This window comes from Odocoileus virginianus, chromosome 11 (genome assembly GCF_023699985.2).
Source record: "Odocoileus virginianus isolate 20LAN1187 ecotype Illinois chromosome 11, Ovbor_1.2, whole genome shotgun sequence".
Classification (NCBI taxonomy): domain Eukaryota; kingdom Metazoa; phylum Chordata; class Mammalia; order Artiodactyla; family Cervidae; genus Odocoileus; species Odocoileus virginianus.
This window is the reverse complement of record NC_069684.1, coordinates 7,839,324-7,854,118: the sequence shown is the minus strand read 5'-3', so window position 1 is coordinate 7,854,118 and position 14,795 is coordinate 7,839,324. Positions and strand designations below refer to the sequence as shown.

At 41.1% G+C, this 14,795-nt stretch overlaps 2 protein-coding genes across 8 annotated transcripts in view; one reads left to right on the top strand and one right to left on the bottom strand.

The window, feature by feature from the left end:
• The window catches only part of KCNH1 (potassium voltage-gated channel subfamily H member 1), a 440,397-nt gene extending 432,389 nt beyond the window's left edge, over nt 1–8,008 (top strand). Inside the window, exon 13 of the transcript XR_011490223.1 lies at nt 6,742–8,008. The gene's annotated coding sequence lies outside the window, so the exon portion shown is untranslated. The remainder of the gene's footprint in view (nt 1–6,741) is intronic.
• The window catches only part of HHAT (hedgehog acyltransferase), a 367,616-nt gene that overhangs the window by 39,070 nt on the left and 313,751 nt on the right, over nt 1–14,795 (bottom strand). The gene's annotated exons all lie outside the window — the stretch shown is intronic.

Sequence of the window (14,795 nt, the reverse complement as noted above, 5' to 3'; positions counted from 1 at the left end):
GTATCCCATTGTTCACTGCAGCACTATTTACAATAGCCAGAACATGGAAGCAACCTAGATGTCCATCAACAGATGAATGGATAAAGAAGTTGTGGTACATATACACAATGGAATATTACTCAGCCATAAAAAGGAATGCATTTGAGTCAGTTCTAATGAGGTGGATGAACCTAGAACCTATTATACAGAGTGAAGTAAGTCAGAAAGAGAAAGATAAATATGTTGTATTCTAATGCATATATACAGAATCTAGAAAAATAGTACTGAAGAATTTATTTACAGGGCAGCAGTGGAGAAACAGGCCTAGAGAATAGACTTATGGATGTGTGGAGAGGGGAGGAGAGGGTGAGATGTATGGAAAGAGTAATGTGGAAACTTACATTACTGTCTGTAAAATAGCTAACTGGAATTTGCCATATGACTCAGGAAACTCAAACAGGCCTCTGATTCAACCTAGAGGGGTGGGATGGGGAGGGAGATGGGAGGGAGGTTCAAAAGGGAGGGGATATATGTATACCTATGGCTGTGGATTCCTAGCCCAATAAAATTGACTATTTATTCTTCAAAACACACACACACACACACAACATTTGGGGAAAAAAAAAAGATAGTGGAGTGGGTTGCCGTGCCCTCCTCCAGGGGATCTTCCTGACCCAGGGATTGAACCTGTGTCTCTTAAGTCTCCTGCATTGGCAGGCAGCTTCTTTACCACGAGCACCACCTGGGAAGCTATATCTAGCTTCAGTTCCAATTACTTAAACCCTCCTCACCCCTTGACAGTTAGGTCTCCTTCAGTTCTGAGCCAATCCCAATGGACGGGAGCCAGCATTATGTAAATTAGCCTCACGCACACTATGCAATGGGTTGCGGTTCGAGAACTCTGGGCTGTTGTAAGACTTCCATCTCCTGCCCACTCCACCGGCCCCTTCTCTGGGTCTCCTTTACTGCCAACCGAGCTCTGGCCTAGAGGTTACCAAGTGGCCAAGTCCAGGTGCTTGCTTTATTACTGTGAAAGCGGGGTTTTCTATGTTCCTCTCTAGGCTGGTCCAGGACGGATCATTAAGCTTGTTTTACTCCTCAATTCTGAGCAATTTCTACCGGCATGGAGGAGGAAGAGGGGAGGAAAAATGGACTCCTTCCTCTTTCCCATTCTTGTGTCTCTCCAGCACTAGAAGGCAGCAGCGGCTGCCAACTCCAGCTCCTCCTGACTCTCAACCTCAGCAGCATCTGCCTCCCTAGAGGTCCAAGGACCAGCCTCAGCATCACCTGGTCTGACGCTCAAGTATGAGCCAGAGGGCAACCCTCCGAGGTCTGAACACCGGCCTCCAGGCGCCTCTTCTCTGAGCTCCCACGGGCCAGGGGTCCCACCCCTTCCTTTTGGAATTCCCCAGCGCGAGGCTCAGCCGCCACTTTCTACAGTGGCTCGCATCTGGGTTATTCCAGGGTCCCTTTTGGCTCTTTTAGTCTTCTAATGGGTGTGTAACTCTGTATTAAATCCCTCTGTTTGAAATATCAGGCATGATCTCTAATTTCCCGGCTAGCCCTTGACGCTGTGCCTCACTTAACTCCCAATTTTAGTTTCAAGCCCGATGCGCGCTCCCTGGGTAGCAGGAAGACTAGGGAGGGAGAAAGAATAATCGTGTGAGCCTGGAGAGGGGAATGGGGGAGAATGCCACGCACAGAGGAGGGACCCAGGACTCTGGGGGGCTCGCCCTTTAAAGAGAATCAGCTGTAGAGTTCTCACCCAAGTGCTATTTCTCCCATAGTCAGAGTCTCGACCTGTTTTTGTTTTTTTCTGACTGCTCCAGGCTCCACTCTGAGCTGGGTCTTCTCTTCCCCCAGAGATGAGACTGTATAGCTCTCAACAGACAATTAAATAGGGCTTCTCAACACAACATTTATTTATTTATTTGGCTTCGGATACCATTTATTCCAAAGTGTAGATCTTAACTATTATGCTATATTGCCACTTCTGTTGTCTTCATTCCTTATAGTACTATTGGGAGAGTCACAGAAAGGGGACTTTTTTGTTTGTTTTTGGGGTTTTTTTCCCCATTTATTTTTATTAGTTGGAGGCTAATTACTTTACAATATTGTAGTGGTTTTGTCATACATTGACGTGAATCAGCCATGGATTTACATGTGTTCCCCATCCTGATCCCCCCTCCCACCTCCCTCCCCATCCCATCCCTCTGGGTCTTCCCAGTGCACCAGCCCTGAGCACTTGTCTCATGCATCCAACCTGGACTGGTGATCTGTTTCACCCTTGATAATATACTTGTTTCCATGCTGTTCTCTCAGAACATCCCACCCTCACATTCTCCCACAGAGTCCAAAGTCTGTTCTGTACACCTGTGTCTCTTTTTCTGTTTTGCATATAGGGTTATCATTACCATCTTTCTATAATCCATATATATGTGTTAGTATACTGTAATGGTCTTTATCTTTCTGGCTTACTTCACTCTGTATGATGGGCTCCAGTTTCATCCATCTCATTAGAACTGATTCAAATGAATTCTTTTTAATGGCTGAGTAATATTCCATGGTGTATATGTACCACAGCTTCCTTATCCATTCGTCTGCTGATGGGCATCTAGGTTGCTTCCATGTCCTGGCTATTATAAACAGTGCTGCGATGAACATTGGGGTGCACGTGTCTCTTTCAGATCTGGTTTCTTCAGTGTGTATGCCCAGAAGTGGGATTGCTGGGTCATATGGCAGTTTTATTTCCAGTTTTTTAAGGAATCTCCACACTGTTCTCCATAGTGGCTGTACTAGTTTGCATTCCCACCAACAGTGTAAGAGAGTTGCCTTTTCTTCACACCCTCTCCAGCATTTATTGCTTGTAGACTTTTGGATAGCAGCCATCCTGACTGGCGTGTAATGGTACCTCATTGAGGTTTTGATTTGCATTTCTCTGATAATGAGTGATGTTGAACATCTTTTCATGTGTTTGTTAGCCATCTGTATGTCTTCTTTGGAGAAATGTCTGTTTAGTTCTTTAGCCCATTTTTTGATTGGGTCATTTGTTTTTCCGGAATTGAGCTGCAGGAGTTGCTTGTATATTTTTGAGATTAATCCTTTGTCTGTTGCTTCGTTTGCTATTATTTTCTCCCATTCTGAGGGCTGTCTTTTCACCTTGCTTATAGTTTCCTTTGTTGTAAACACAACATTTAATCAGTAATATTTCTTATAGTGAATTATCTTTTTCTCCTTCTACTTGTATAATATGAGAATATGTTGTTGTTGTTTAAAAAAATAATTTTGGCCTACCTGAACCAACTAGAGGAGTGTGATATGAAGCAAATAAGTTAATAAAGCACAGGCCTGCCTAGTGACCACATACCTCCAGTTCATTCCCTATCTTCTTCATCATCTTACTAAAGAGGGAAGGGTTTGACAGCTTATCTTGTCTAAATTAGTAGCTATACAGGGATATCCAGTTGATCTAGAAAGAGATCAAAATGCCTTTTGTCCAGAAATAAAAGCAAACATAAACAAATGGGAACTAATCAAACTTAAAAGTTTTGCACAGCAAAGGAAACCATCAACAAAACGAAAAGACAACCTTTGGAATGGGAGGAAATATTTGAAAATGATACAATGGACAAGGGTTTAATAACATCCAAGATATACATACAGTTAAAATATCAAAAACTAAGCAACCCAATCTAAAAATGGACAGAAGACCTAAACAGACATTTCTTCAAAGAAGGCATACAGATGGTCAATAGGTACATAAAAAGATGTTGAACATCAAGAATATCAACACAGAGAAATGCAAATCAAAATTACAATGAGCTATCCCCTCACACCCATCAGAGTGGCCATCATTAAAAAGTCCACACATAATAAATGCTGGAGAGAGTATGGAGAAAAGAGAACTCTTCTACACTGTTAGTGAAAATGTTAATGCAACCACTGTGGAGAACAGTGGCTCAGACGGTGAAGAATCTGCCTGCAGTGCAGGAGACCCAGGTTTGATCTTTGGGTTGGGAAGATCCCCTGGAGAAGAAGACTGGCAGACGACAGTCCACGGGGTCACAGAGAATCAGACGTGACTGAGCATGCACGCAAGTTCACTGAAGCACTACTCACAATAGCCAACACATGGAAGCAACCTGAATGTCCATCTACAGACGAATGGATAAAAAAGATGCGACATACTCACACATACACAATGCAATACTACTCAGCCACACAAAACAATGAAATAACACCACTGACAGCAACATGGACGGACCTGGAGATTATCACTCCAAGTGAAATTTAAGTCAGAGGAAGGTAATTATCATATGATACCACTTATATGTGGAACCTAAAATATGAAACAAATGAACTTCTTTACAAAACAGAAACAGACTCACAGGCATAGAGAACAAACCTATGATTACCAAAGGGGAAAGCAGATGGGTGAGGGGTAAATTAGGAGTTTGGGATTAGCAGATACAAACTACTATATATAAAATAGATAAACAAGGTTCTACCGTAGAGCATAAGGAACTATATTCATTATCCTGTAATAAACCATAACGGAAAAGAATATGAAAAAGAATAACTGAATCAGTTTGCTATTTACCAGAAACTAACAACAACACTGTAAATCAACTATACTTAAGTAAAAGTTTTTTAAAAACCACATCAAAGTATCACCTGACACTTGTCAGAATGGCTATCATCAAAATTCCTACAAACAATAAATGCTGGAGAAGGTATAGAGAAAAGGGAACCCTCCCCTACACTGTTGGTGGGAATGTAAACTGGTACAGCCACTATGGAAAATAGTAGGGAGGTTCCTTAAAAAACTAAACTTAGAGCTACCATGTAACCAGGAATCCCACTACTGGGCATATGTGTGAAAAAGACAAAAACTCTAATTTGAAAAGATATGTGCACCCCAATGTTCATAGCAGCACTATTTACAATAGCTGGCACATGTAAACAACCCAAGTGCCCAACAACAGTTTAAGAATATGTGATATATAAATCATATCTCATATATATATATATATATCACATATATATGTGCCACATTTCATACATATATATGTGTGTATACATATAGATCTTTATAATGTGATATATATATAATGGAATATTCAGTTCAGTTGCTCAATCGTGTCCAACTCTTTGCAACCCCATGAATCACAGCATGCCAGGCTTCCCTGTCCATCACCAACTCCCGGAGTTTACTCAAACCCATGTCCGTTGAGTCAGTGATGCCATCCAGCCATCTTGACCTCTGTTGTCCCCTTCTCCTCCTGCCCCCAATCCCTCCGAGCATCAGGGTCTTTTCCAATGAGTCAACTCTTTGCACGAGGTGGCCAAAGTACTGGAGTTTCAGCTTCAGCATCAGTCCTTCCAATGAACACCCAGGACTGATCTCCTTTAGGATGGACTGGTTGGATCTCCTTGCAGTCCAAGGGACTCTCAAGACTCTTCTCCAACACCACAGTTCCAAAGCATCAATTCTTTGGAGCTCAGCTTTCTTTATGGTCCAACTCTCACAGCCATACATGACCACTGGAAAAACCATAGCTTTGACTAGACGCACCTTTGTTGGCAAAGTCATGTCTCTGCTTTTTAATATGCTATCTAGGTTGGTCATCACTTTCCTTCCAAGGAGTAAGTGTCTTTTAATTTCATGGCTGCAGTCACCATCTGCAGTGATTTTGGAGCCACCCAAAATAAAGTCTGACATTGTTTCCACTGTCTCCCCATCTATTTCCCATGAAGTGATGCCATAAAAAGAATGAAATATTGCCACTTTCAGCAACATGGATGGACCTAGGGAATATCACACTAAATGAAGTAAGTCACAAATATCGCATAATATTCATCTTACTTCATTACTTCATTATATTACTATAATACTTACAATATTACTTCATTACTTCATTACTTACATAATGAAGTAAGAAAAACAAATATCGCATAATATCATTTAGAGAGTGAAAGTGCATGTCCCTCAGTCGTGTCCAACCTTTTGTGACCCCATGGACCATACTGTCCATGGAATTCTCCAGGCCAGAATACTGGAGTGGGTAGCCTTTCCCTTTGACACGGGATCTTCCCAACCCAGGGACTGAACCCATATCTCCCACATCGCAGGTGGATTCTTTAACCAGCTGAGCCATAAGGGAATGAATATCATTTAGATGTGTAATCTAAAAAATAATACAAATGAATCTATATACAAACAGAGATTCACAGATGGAGAAAATTTATGGTTACTAAAGTGGAAGGGGAGGTGAGGGGAATAAATTAGGAGTTGAGGATTAACAAACTATTATACATAAAATGGATAAACAACAAGGATTTACGGTATAGCATAGGGAACCACATTCAATATCTTGCAGTCACCCACACTGGTGACTGTAAATAATCTGTAAAAAGTATGTATATACATAACTGAGTCACTTTTTTGAATAACCTGCTTTTCTGAATACCTGAAACTAACACAATTCTGTAAATCAACTAGCTTTCAAATACAAAATAGCCCTTTTTCCAAAAACTTCCAAACATTCTGAAAAGAGAGTTGTAGCTGAATCCCCTTAAATGTGTTCACACCTGGCTAAATCCCAAAGGTACAAACAAAAAGCCTTTGTATTATCTTTGCCCTTTTAAGAAAAAATAATCAGACTGTACTTTCCCCTTTGTTAGATCCAAGAATGCACCTGTTTAACAGAATCTTTAAAAATAAATTTTAAAATGTCCTCTCTACTTCCGTTCTCTCTCTAGGATGAGGAACCACAAAGCAGAAAGGAGTAGTATTACCTACCGCCGTGGTTGGGCCAGTTTCAGGAGCCAGAACTCTCAGCCCCAGAAAAGGGCCCTGCCCTGGGACTCAGGAATCCTGACTTCCACCTCATGTTAGCTATTTATACAAACTTCTCTGCACTGCCTGTATTCTTTAAAACCAGAATCATACTCACAAAATCATGATGAGTCTCCATTCATTCAGCAGGATGCCTGAAGACAGCAAAATTCTGTCAAGGATATACTTACACATCTCAAAACCTTTAAGTTGAAACAGGTTTCCTTATGCCTAAAATTTGCCACTGAACAAGCCCCTTTCTGGCTTGAAGAGATATGGAGCCACAAATCCAGAATGTACTCTGCCTGCATAAACATTTTGCTATTTTACTGTTTCTAATCCCAAACTTGCTGCTGTTATTTAAACCTGTCATCCCATCAGCATTGCTGTTTGTCAACAGCACGATTTCTGGAGCACCAACCTGGATCCCCGTGCCCAGCATTCCAAAGTGCTGCCTTCCCATTTCCCATAAGCCAGACAAGCTGGTTGACATCTACACGTAACTGACCTCCACGCGGCCACTGCCTGAGACAATTTCAGGCACAGGGTGGGCTGTGCGGATGGCTCCAAGCAGCCCAGCCTCATAAATGGAAAAATACTGCACTCCCTGCATCCCATGGTCTGAGGGTCATCTTTGTACAGAAAGGTCTGCCACAGCCGTGGCAGGGTCTGCCTCCAGGGACACCAATCACTGCTGGATTCAGTGTGGCCGGCACTGTGCTGGATGGAGCTGCCTCGGTCTGACCAACACAGACCTATCTTGGTTACTCTTTGGGAGCTGATATGTATTCAAGGCTTGTTTTGCGAACTCCTTTCTGATCATGCTATGCTTAGACTCCTGGAAATGAGTTTACGTTCCTAAGACCATTTAGTCATGGGGAAAAAGGGATGCCTGTGAATGCTGGGTGGTCAGAAGCCACCCAGAATGGGATTCAAATGCTATCTGAAGACAGCCAGGTGTCTAAGGATAATCCTCATGTACTATGTACTAGAGTTGAATATATAGCCAAAATTGTGCTAAATATCCCTTGTACACCTCAATTATTTACATGGCTGAGGCCAAGATGATACAGTTGGGCTTATTCCACGGATCTGTATTACTGGAAGCTGTTTTCGTATACCCCAACTGGGTTATTTAACCCAAAATTCAACGGTGGTAGATGCCTGAGTCTGAATAAATTATAAAATCATTATGCTGGGAATGGTCTTGTTTTTAAAAGGCTCAATTCTGGTGTCACTTTAATTGAACTACAAATTCCCTGAACATTTCTGCATGCAGGCATGTTAATTCAAACATTTATATTACAACCAGTTTTTGCATTTTGCATAATGCACTTTCAGACCTCTGTGCAATTTAACAATTAATTCTGCATTTTGTATTAAGACACGTGCAATACATACAGCCACTAATTTCTCTATAGAACAAATACATTCTCCCTTGGAGGAAAAAAAAAAAACACTGCTGGAGAATGAATGCACATGGTGGTATGCATATCAATCAGCTTGCGGGGCTTTACACATAATGCATATGGATTCAAGGGCTTGGGCTAATAACCTGATAACACTGAATAAGCAGAATGGATACTGAGGGCAAAACTGAAGACCTTTATCGATGAGTAATGGACCCAGAGGGGTGAAATGACAGCAGAAAAAAGCAAATGGGGGAACATTTTCCCCACCCCCACCAAGTAGACAGCCAGGGGAGAAAGGGCCTGAGTCACAAATGCACAGCTTCAGATCTCCTCAGCCAAACGTATGCCGACTATGTACTCACGACCGTCCTCTGAGGGTCAGCACAGCAGCAGGCAATTTGCTTGAATAGTTTTATCTGTGGTTACCCCACAGAGCACCATCAACCCTCTGCAAAAGTGGTTCAGGGCCTGAGAAATGCTGATGCCACACATGCACCAAGAAGCTAAGAAGAGTTTTACTAATCACACAACGAGGATTTCTGGGGGACAGCAGGCGCCCTAGCCGTTCTGCAGTTGCCTGAACAAAGGGAAGGACAAATGGCTTTGGTTTCCACTGGGCCTCCCAGGTGCTAGCAGGAAAGAACCTGCCTGCCAATGCAGGAGACATAAGAGACATAGGTTTGATCCCTGGGTCAGGAAGATTCCCTGGAGGAGGGCAGGGCAACCCACTCCAGTATTCTTGCTTGGAGAATCTCATGGACAGAGGAGCCTGGTGGGCTACAGTCCATAGTGTCTCAAAGAGTCAGACACGACTGAAGTGACTCAGCACGCACGCACAAGGTTGGGGCAGGGCTAGGGTGGATAGGGCTGGGTTTACATGGTTTGAACTTGCTGCCAGCACCCAGGGAAGGAGAGTCTGTTTTCTTGTCGGTTTGTCCAGAGATGGGACACAAGGGGATGAAGGAGGATGGGGCTTAAAGTTTGTCAGCAGTTAAACACCAAAAATGGAGCCAGAATATTTATTACAATCTTCCTACCTTCAACCTGTCATTTAGGGATTTAAAACCTTACTTTGAAATTTACCTACTGTGTGACTCAACCTCCTTAAACTCCCTCATCAGTAAAAGTTGTATAACACTTACAATAAATGATGTCACACATATCAAAGCAAACTGGCCCAGTGCCTGCATATAACAGATGCTCAATAATTGTTTCTGAATCTCAATCTGGAAAATTGAGGGAAGAAAAATCTGTTTCCTTTACAGAATACTATCTCTACCTTTAGTTTGTGTTCTTATGAAAACCAGAGTGAGTCCACCAGCTCTGGTAAAGATTCCTGAAACTATTTACCAGACTCTTTGGACAGCACAGAGGTCAAACCAGTCAATTCTGAAGGAAATCAATCCTGAATATTCATTGGAAGGATTGATGCTGAAGCTCCAATTCTTTGGCTACCTGATGGGAAAAACTGACTCATTGGAAAAGACCCTGATGCTGGGAAAGACTGAAGGCAGGAGGAGAAAGTGGGGACAGAGGATGCGTTGGTTGGATGGCATCACCAACTCAACAGACATGAGTTTGAGCAAATTCCAAGAGATAGTGAAGGACAGGGAAGGCTAGTATGCTGCAGTCCCTGGGGTCACAAAGAGTCGGACATGACTTAGAGAATGAACAACAAAAAACTGGGATAAGAGGTGAAAAAAGGTAAGTAGAAGGGGCTGTAAGGTTGGTGGTGGTGAAAGGGTGACGCAGAGGGTGACGCCCCCAAGAAGTATCACAGAACATATTTGCCTGAAGCATCTCTGCTGGTCACAGTGACAGGTAGGCGTCCAGGCAAGACAGAGTACACCGCATACCCAATGGGGTGGGTGAGGACAGGAAATGGTGCTATAGGTTGAACTGTAGCCCTCCAAAAGACACATTTAAGTCTTAATCCCCCCTGTCTCAGAATATGGCCTTATTTAGAAATGCAGTAATCCAAGTCAACTTGTAGTCAAGTTAAGACGAGGTCATAGTTAATTGGAGTGGGTCCTAAATCCAGTATGATTGATGTTCTTATAAAAAGAAAGAGAGACACCAAGACAGATGGACAGTCAGGGAGCCTGCTGTGTGCTGACAGACACAGAGATTACCATGGTGCACTTCCAGCCAGGGGACACCAGGGATTGCTAGCCACCACCAGAAACAGACTAGGAAGGATTCTCCCCTGGGTCTCAGAGGAGCATGGTCCAGCTGACATCCTCATTTCAGACTTCTGGCTCCGAGAACTGTGAGAGAATAAATTCTGTTGTTTAAGCCAACCTGTGTGTGGTACTCTGTCACATCAGTTCTAGGGACCTATTGATAATATGATAGAGAAAAAATCACCTGTTACTTTCACTTTTTTCCCTCTTTGAAGATTTGAGCATGTAATTTTACTCAAGATTGGGACAACTGGAGATGCTTTCATTTTTTGCTTTCACAATGATGACCCACCCAATTACCTTTATATAGTGCCAATTACCCTTTAATTTCTCAAAAATATTTTAAATATAAATTAGATGTTTTATATAAAATATCTAGGATTTGGGCTTATACTAATTTTTATACTCCATGGTTAATAGTATAAAAAACTCATAAATAGAAGATAAATGGTGAATTTCTGCAAGATCTGTGAGCAAAGACAAAATGTTAACAATGATCATTTCTGGGCTAGTGGAAACTCAGATTTCATTCTCTGGGGCTCCAACATCATTGCTGGATGGTGACTGCAACCATGAAATTAAAAAATGCTTGCTTCTTGGAAGAAAAGTTATAACAAATCTAGACAGCACATTAAAAAGCAGAGACATCATTTTGCTGATAAAGGTCCATCTAGTCGAAGCTATGATTTTTCCAGTAGTCATGTATGGATGTGAGAGCTGGACCATAAAGAAGGCTGAGCACTGAAGAATTGATGGTTTGGAACTGTGGAGGTTCGAGAAGACTCCTGAGAGTTTCTTTGACTGCAAGGAAATCCAACCAGTCAATCCTAAAGGAAATCAACCCTGAATATTCATTGGAAGGATTGATGCTGAAGCTCCAATACTTTGGCCACCTGATGTGAAAAGCCAACTCATTGGAAAAGACCCTGAAGCTGGGAATGACTGAGGAAGACAGAAGGGGATGACAGAGGATGAGATGGTTGGATGGCATCACTGACTCAATGGACACGAGTTTGAGCAAACTCAGGGAGATAGTGAAGGACAGGGAAGCCTGGTGTGTTGCAGTTCATGGGGTCCCAAAGAGTTGGACACGACTTACCAACTCAACAACAACAATAATGAGATTATAGGTAATTTTTCTTTTTTTGCAACTTTTAAAATTTCCTCATTGTAATAAAAATATATTTCCAAAAGGAACATACTTTACTTCCCAGAGATACAATCATTTCCATAAAAGTAAAAAAAAGTTAAGATTCAGTGCCTTGTCTTAATGGGTTTTTGTTTTGACTTCTAATCCTGGGACTTGGAGGTGTGTTCATAGCCTGCTGATTAGGCCTGAAAGGATTGGATTAGGGCATGCAGTGGCATGAACATCCTTGAGAAACTGGAAAAAATGAACTTATTCTGCCAGCACAAGAGGCTCAGACCAGAGAGTGTGAGGGTAATCTTTTCTGATTTCATATAATAACATGGATAGTCTTCTCATTCTCAGGAGTTTTCACAAACAAGCCTTCAGGTCCAGCTGCTTGTAAGTGTCTTTGCAATAAAAATCAACGTATTTAGTAAAAGTAAATGGAGAACTGATGTTCTTCAATGACCACATAAACTTACTTACTGCTTCTGTTTTCTGCTACTTACTAAAATTACATTATCAGCAACAAGACTTAAAAAACTTTGTTAAGTAAGACATTACAGTCTTGGCCCAAGAAACAAACAAACCATTGGACATCTGATTTATGACAAAGACTGTGCTGCACATCACTGGGGAAATGATCTTTTCCACCAGTGTTGCTAGGTCAATTAGATATTCATACAGAAAAAAAATATGCACCCCTATCTCATATCATACACAAAAATTAATTCTAAATGGAGATCTAAATAGGAAAAGTAAAAAAGTACAAGTTCTAGAAGACAATATAAAGTGATACCTTAATGATCTTTAGGTAAACAAACATTTCTAAACGAGGACACAGAAACCACTAACAATGAAGGAAAAGACTGGTAAACAGGACTTAATGAAAATTTAAAACTTCTGTTCATCAGAAAACATCATTAAAAGGGTAAAATATGAAGCTATAGATGGGGAGAACATATTTGCAATACATAAAACCAACAAGAGACTCTCAACCTGGAGCATTTAAAGAATGCTTACAAATCAAGGGGAAAAAGGAAACTGACTCCATTTTTTTAAAAATAGCCAAAGACTTCTAACGGCATTTCACAAAAGAGAATATACAAGTGGTCAGTAAACATATGCAAAGATACTTACACTTTAGTCATCAGGAAAACGCAAGTACTTTCACGATGAAGTCACCCACACACACACAGTAGAAGAGCTAAAATCAAGAAGGACAACTCCAGGTTTTGAAGAGGATATAGACTCACTAGAATCACTTGTGTTTATCAGCTAAAGAATAAATTGGTACAGCAACATTAGAAAACTGGGTACTTCTAATGAAACCGATCATATGCATATCCTAAGACCCAGCAGTTTCACTCCTGGGTTCCTACTCAATAGAAATATGTACATATGCATAGTAAAAGATCTGTACAAGATTTTTCACAGTAACATTATCTGTAATAGCCTCAAACTAAAAACAATCTTAAAACTCCATCAACAGGATACCACATGAGCAGATACATGAATTGTGGTATATTCATACAATGAAATATTATACATCAATGAAAGTGAAAAAACTATTGCTATACATAATGATATTAACGAATCTCTCAAATATAATGTTAAAAGAAGACACAAAAGAGAAATGCAGTCAGATCTGTTAAAACATGATGTATGTGGTCCTAAAAATCAGCACATAATGCAAAATCATGCAATTAACACCATTGGGTCTAAGGAAAAAAAACAAAGGAGCATAACACTCAAAAGCTTGCCAGTAACACACAAAAGACAAAAAAAAACACAGACATTTAATCAAAGTGGTAGCATGGTTTTACACATGTAAAATGGTTAAGAAATGTGTTGATCCCTGGGTCGGGAAGATCCCTTGGAGTAGGAAATGGCAACCCACCCCAGTGTTCTAGCTTGGGAAATCCCATGGACAGAGGAGACTGGCGGACTACAGTCCATGGGGTTGCAAAGTCAGACACGACGGACTGATCGAGCACACATGCATGCACATACACGCACAAATGCTAAAACAAGCAGTACTTCAGGTTTACAAAGATCTTAAGTTTGCTTATGGAAGTAGGTGTCAGAGGGGTTGCAGCTTGCAAGTTATCACCAAGTAGGGGAAGGAGGGTCATCTGACATTGGATGGAGCGTTGGAACAGTAGACACGGGAGCTGGGCATGGCTCGTAACAAGCTAGATGAACTGAGGTGGCTGGCAGAGCTCTGAGGTGTGTGCTTGCAGTGTATTCCTACTGGGCTCAGCTCAGCTGGGTGCAGTTTTCGGCATTCACCTAGAGTTTCTTGAGGACAACGCTGTGCATAAGCAAACACTAAATTGCATTATGCTCAAATTGTTCCCTAATGTATCAGTCTGGATGGAAATTTGCATTCCCAAAACAAGCATTATAGCAGAACTGATAGTATTTTATTCTTCTATTTAAATAAGGGTCAAACACAAGCAAAATTAATCAGTGACATTACACATCAGGATGCTGTTTACCCCAGGGCAGCTTGTGACTAGGGGGAATCACAAGGAGAAACCTCTAGAGCACGAGGTACTGGCTCAACAGGTATGTTCAGTTTATAAAAATCCATCCTGCTTAAGTGTATGCTTAAGATTCATGCGCTTTAATTTACAAACATTATAGTTTTAAATAAACGCTCAAGAAAACTTTATAAATTGAAAAAAAAAATCTACCACTTTTAGGAAGGCTTCCTGGGCTTTTGGGATAAGTACTGAAATTTTCCTGCCCCATTGGATAGACATCCATTTCCTCAAAAAACACACTAGGGTACAGTAATCATTGATACTCACGTCACATTTATATAGCTCTTTTCATGCAGTGTTTGGTGGTTTTATACTCATACCCTGAAGAATAACAAAGTAAGATTCCTAAATTATCAACTCCAGACAGATACTTTAGCAGAAACATCAGCATGTTCTTAGCAATGTGATGTGAAAGTAGCAGTGAAGAAGGAGCTAGATGACATGGGTTCAAGTCTCAGCTCTGCCATTTTCTAGCTCATTGGGTTTGGCAAGTTACTTCATCTAAGTTTTAGTTTTCTCAGCCACTGAATAAGTATAATAATTCTGTTCAATCTATATTACAGGACTGCAATGCAAATGGCAGTGCTTTGCAAAATGTAAAGAGATATATGTACATAAAATCTCATACAGTATTTTCTTTCTTGTGTTTAACTGAAATTTAGCTTAAGCTTCCTCTTTCCTTGTTGGTGTACATCAGTGATGTTG